Raw genomic sequence first — 6,085 nt, forward strand, 5'->3', positions numbered from 1 at the left:
CTGTAGCCCCAGCATCCTTCTAAAAGCTCTATTCTCTGTCCCTTGTCAATTTCCTCTTCTGAAAGTTTCAGGGGCTCTCCATTACTTGCAGAAGAAAACCACCAACTCTTGCCTCAATTGCTGAAGGTGCTTTCCCATCATCTCCTCTCTGCCTCTCATCACCCTGTGTTCCCTCCTGGCCCTTGCTTTCTTGCTTCTGTGCTTGGTCTCATCCCTCATCCTCCTTCCTCTGCCTGGAAAGTGCTTACCTCTGTTCTTGCATCTGCATGTCCAAATCCTACTCATCATTTCTATTATTATGTCATTTAAGTTTCAAAAAGTCTCTGAGTCAGCGTTCCTTAAATAGCAGTTTTAAAAGGTGATTCTTAAGAAAAGGATTTGATGTTGAAATTAGCCTAGGAAGTGTTGTATGGATTATTGCCCTTTTGTAGATTTATAGTGCAGGCCATTAATTCACAGATCTGAGAAGGCCTGCAATCAAGAAGCCTGTTTAACTCAGCATTTCTCAAATTTATTTGACCATAGAACCCTTTCCCCTTTCATACCTATTAACATATTGCAGATTATTTTGGAAATACTTTTCCAAGAGTTACCGGTAATATCTTTAATCTGTTTTTAATGATTAAGATGCTGAGGCTCAGAGACAAAAATACTTGCACAAGCCAAGTGAAGGGAGCTTCAATCTAGTTTTTTTTTTTTTTCTTTACTACACTGTGATGACTTACATTTGTCATCCAACAAGAACTTTTAAACTTTCCAAGCTATGGAAAGTAAGATAATAGCCTGTATTTCTGTTTCCTAATATCTGAATTTTGTCCCACTTCTCTTTTCTAAAAATGATTATTTCCAAGTTTTTCTTTCACTTTTCTTTCCTGCCAGATATTTTACAAGTAATGAGAGGCTCCAATTAAATTTTCCCAAGAACTTCATGAAATAATGAAAATAATACATAGAGCATGGTATATGTTTATGAACTTAAAAATAAAATTAAAACGTATAATTTTGAGTTTACATATAGGTATAATAAAACTATATAAAAAGAAAAGCAAGGAGACAATGAACACAGGATTTAGGAGACGGTTACCTTGGCTGGGGGGAGGGAGGCATGGGGAACGAAAGACTCTTATATTTAGATGTAAACTATTATCAAAATCTTAGCTTTTACTTTGGGGTTATAGGTTTACAGGTGCTTATTACATTATGTAAAATAACTGGCTAAATAACTAGAGGACCTCTGCTGAGAGTGTGTCACAATTAATCCAACTTAATGTACCTGAGACCCTAAAATAAATACGTAAGTCATAGAAAAAGAAAACAGTAGCAAATTAAGTTTTCTAGTATATAGCTAGTTTATGTCAAAATAATAATACTTATAAAGTGAGGGGAGTGGTGGCCTGATTTTAAGGGGATATTTATTGCTAAGTTATACTGAGTAAATTGCACAGCACCCCATAATGTATGAGTGCATTTCTGTTTTAATTTTGGCTTTGAGAGTTTTTGAGGAATGTAAATTTAGAACTTTATATAATCACATATAAAATGAATATTTTATGATAAAAAAGAGTAAAAAGTAATAAAAAGATAATTTTAAAAATCCCTTGCATATTTGTTTATTATTTTATTATCACTTGGTTTTTAAATCCATCTTTGTTGTAAGTTGTGAGATGATTCTTTATGTTACTTTGTTTATCTTGTTAAGATTCATCTGGGGAGTCAAGGGACTCTGCTCATGCCCAAGGCTGTGCCCTCTAATAAGTAACACCAGAGACTGCACAGTGTCCAGGAAATAGACTTCAACAAACTAGTGTAGCCAAGGTCACTGGAGTGTTTTCCAACACTAACAACCAACTATTGATTCTCCAGACACCAACTGGGTGTCCAACAATTAAATTCCATTCTGACATTAACTACCTGGAGTTAGTGTCAGATTTCACAGGCTAACAGGGTTTGGTTTTACAAGACTGCCCTCACTTCAGATGCCAAATGCAAGTCCTGGGCCACCCATACTTCTGGCTGTAAAATTGGTAGTTCCCATGACCCCCTCCTCAAGTTGAATAATCTGATAGAATGACTCATAGAGCTGGAAAAGCACTCTGTATTTACTGATTTATTACGAAAGATGTTATAAAGGATACAACTCAGGAACAGCCAAATGGAAGAGATGCATAGGGTAAGGAGTAAGGAAAGGGGTGCAGAGGTTCCATGACTTTTCGGGGTGCCACCTTCCCAGCACCTCCATGTGTTCACCAGTCCAGAAGTATATCAACATTTATTGTTCAAGAGTTCTCTCAGAGTTTAATCTCCAGCCCCTCACCTTTCTTCTTGGAGCTGGGTGAGTGGAGCTAAATGTCTCCACTCTAGAATCACTTGGTTCTTCCGGTGGTCAGCCCCATCACCAGACTATCTAAGGGCTCCACCTTAAGTCACCTTATTAGTATAAATTCAGTGTGATCAAAAGGAGCTTATTATGAATAACAAAAGACATTCTCATCATTCAGGAAATTCCAAGAGTTTTAGGAGCTCTGTGCCATGAACAAAGAACAAAACCCAAATATGTTTCTTATAATACCACAGTTGCCAAACAAATATACTAGCAAACAAGCAAACAAAAACAATGAGCCCTGGGCATGGAGAAACAATAGACAGAGTTGCTACAACACACAGGCATACCTCAGAGCTAATGCGGGTTTGTTTCCAGACTACTGCACTAAAGCATATATTGCATTAAAGTGAGTCACACAAATTTTTGTTTTCCCAGTGCATATAAACATTTATGCTTACACTATACTGTGGTCTATTAAGTGTTCAATGGCTTTATGTCTAAAAAGTGTACATATCTTAATTTAAAAATAGTTTACTGCTAAAAAGTGCTTAGAGCCATCTGGGCTTTCAGTGAGTTGTAATCTTTATGATGGTGGAGGATCTTGCCATGCTGTTGATGGTTGCTGACTGATGAGGGTGGGGGTTGATTAGGGTGGCTATGGCATTTCTTAAAATAATACAACAATGAAGTTTGCCACATCAATTGACTCTTCTTTCACATGTCAGTCTGAACAAACAGAGAGAGGCTCTCTGAAAGAAAAGATGTATGTTTGGGGACAGACCATTGCAATGGGAATATGCATGTCATAGTAAACTAAGTGAATATTCAGGGAGGTAGAGGAAGACAAGAGTTTTTGGGTTTTTTTTTTTTTTGAGACAGAGTCTCGCTCTGTTGCCCAGGCTGGAGTGCAGTGGTGTGATCTCGGCTCACTGCAAGCTCCGTCTCCTGGGTTCATGTCAGTCTGCTGCCTCAGCCTCCCGAGTAGCTGGGACTACAGGCGCCTGCCACCACGCCCAGCTAATTTTTTTGTATTTTTAGTAGAGATGGGGTTTCACTGTGTTAGCCAGGATGGTCTCGATCTCCTGACCTCGTGATCTGCCTGCCTCAGCCTCCCAAAGTGCTGGGATTACAGGTGTGAGCCACCGCGCCCAGCTGACAAGGGCTTTTAAAATAAAAATAAAAAAAAATGAGGAGGGTTGCATAATTGTTTTGAAACAATTATCCTTGGTTACAAAGACCAATAACAAGGGTGATGATGCCCAGACCAAGGTGGGACAGGCAGTTCTTGGGAAGATGTTTTTGCAGAAGGATTTTGTGTATAAGTTTGTGATGACTTTTGTGCAAGGTTGTGGTTTGTGCCGTCTTTTTGTTATCAGGCATACAAGCTTGAGAATTCTTTCTTCATGGCCTTTTCTGGCTCTACTTGTCAGGGTTTTGTTTTTTTTTTTTTAGCATTAGTGACTCCATTTTGATTCTGATAACTTTCGCATTTCCCGTTTTTGATGAAGATCTTTTTCCAAAAGCATCACTGATCAATCAACCTGTAGTTAGGTTTTGATGTCTCTCGACACTGGGATGAACCTGTTCCAGTGGCTGGTCTTGTGTCACACTGGGAGCAGTGGAGGGGGGTAATTGGTGACTAGCAGTCAGTGTCAAAACCCTTTTAGCTACATTTGCGCAACAAAGAAGGTTGGAGGAAGTGGCTTTAAGTCAAGTCTACCAGAATCCATTATTAAGCTCAATTTTGCAATTATGTCAAAGTGCTGAGCCAGCATTGTTTCATACTTCTGCAAACATTTAATAAATAACAGATCCAAAGTTTAAAAAGGGAAAATACAAAGTAAAATTAATAATCATATGACCAAATTCTAGTTTGCATAATGGTTTTCAGCTAGAACCTAGGCTTTTGTTTTTCATTTGTTTTGAGATGGGGCTCACTCTGTCACTGCAGCTGGAATGCAGTGGAGTCATTGCCTCTCACTGCAACCTCAATCTCTCAAGCTCAAGTGATCCTCTTATGGTCAGCCTCCCAAGTAGCTGGGACTCCAGCAGGTACCACTGTGCCTAGCTAATTGAAACTTTTTTTTTTTTTTTTTGACAGGGTTTCACTATGTTGCCCAGGCAGATTGCGAGCTCCTGGGCTCAAGCAATACTCCCACCTCAACCAGAATCTAGGCTTAAAGACAACTCATTGAATAAATCAAATGACTATAGGGAATTAAGTGAGACCTGTTGTAATCATGTGGCCTGTTTTCTTATATTGTAAACATGGGTCTGAACTTTTCCAGAGAAGATGTGTCTACGTACAGCATGTAGTATTAGCAATAGTACAGACATTTTCTTATTTAACCAGTGGTTACTAAAGGATTTCTTAGGGTAGATTCTGTTAGGTTAGCAGCTATTAACTGTGAAATTTCGGTTACACCATTTCACTTGCCAAGTGAAAAAGGTAACATTAAGGAAGGTCTCATTATGTTATGGAGTCTTATTTCTTTTTTAAAATTTTTATTTTATTAACAAAACAATTTTTTTGAGGTGGATTCTTCCTCCATTGCCCAGGCTGGAGTGCAGTGCCACATTCTCGGCTCACTGCAGCCTCTGCCTCCTGGGTTCAAGCGATTCTCCTGCCTCAATCTCCCAAGTAACTGGTACTACAGGCGCACACCGCCATGCCCAGCTAATTTTTTTGTGTTTTTGGTAGAGACGGGGTTTCACCATGTTGGCCAGGCTGGTCTCAAACTCCCGACTTCAAGTGATTCGCCCGCCTCAGCCTCCCAAAGTGCTGGGATTACAGGTGTGAGCTATCATGCCTGGCCGGGAGTCTTATTTCAACATCTTGGGAAAAGCTGTTTATGGTGTGAAAACACCAACTTTTTATCCTGGTTTGTAGTTGATGAGCATCTCTGGTCATGACATTGGGTGGCATGGTGAGTTTTTTGTGTGGTTAATACACTGAGCATGAGACTTCTTTCTTAAAATTTGTCTAGTTTCAGCTTGTAGGGCTTTAGGAATGGGGCAACTTTTGTTTTTAGTTGGAGAGTTGTAACCAAATAGTAGAGAAAATTAGGAGAATTCAGGGTCTAGTCTAGTCTATAGGTAGATAATGAGAACTTGAAAATAATACACAAGGCTACAGTCCAAAACAGATGGATTACAATGTTGGTTTTGGAAAAATTACTTTTTCTCTCTGTACTGATCACTTAGGAATCTCATATTTAAAAACCTTTTGGGGCTAGGAACCCATAAGAAGGCAAACTTTAGATTTTACATACAGTTTTAAGGTTCTTGGACCTGCTAGGAAGTGACAATTTTTACTCACTGTGAGGCTGGGAACTCTGGAAGCCAGGTATTTTCTGCACATTCTTAAATGTGATATTTTAGTCGAAATTTTGGTAATATAACCAAGGTTTCCACTTGTATCCTACTTATAAAGAGATTATACATATATATATACACACACATATATATTCAATGTTAAGATTTTATTTTCAAAGCTTTTTTGTTGTACAAAAAGTAAAAATGCTGTCACAATCTCGGTGTAATTGGTAGCCACAGATGGTTGACTCACCAATCACAGCTATCCATGCTACAGCAAGAATCTTACACAAAAAGCTAACAACGCTTACAATTTTGTTGGGGTGAAGTCCCTAAACTCGGTGGTAGATTACCAAGAGGGACTAAATGGAGGAAGGCAGAATGTCACAGAACCTATTCTTTGGCTCTTTGGGTGGGTGGATGTCCTGGGGTTTGTATCACAGCTAC

The sequence above is a fragment of the Macaca thibetana genome, chromosome 7 (assembly GCF_024542745.1).
Source record: "Macaca thibetana thibetana isolate TM-01 chromosome 7, ASM2454274v1, whole genome shotgun sequence".
NCBI classification, from domain to species: domain Eukaryota; kingdom Metazoa; phylum Chordata; class Mammalia; order Primates; family Cercopithecidae; genus Macaca; species Macaca thibetana.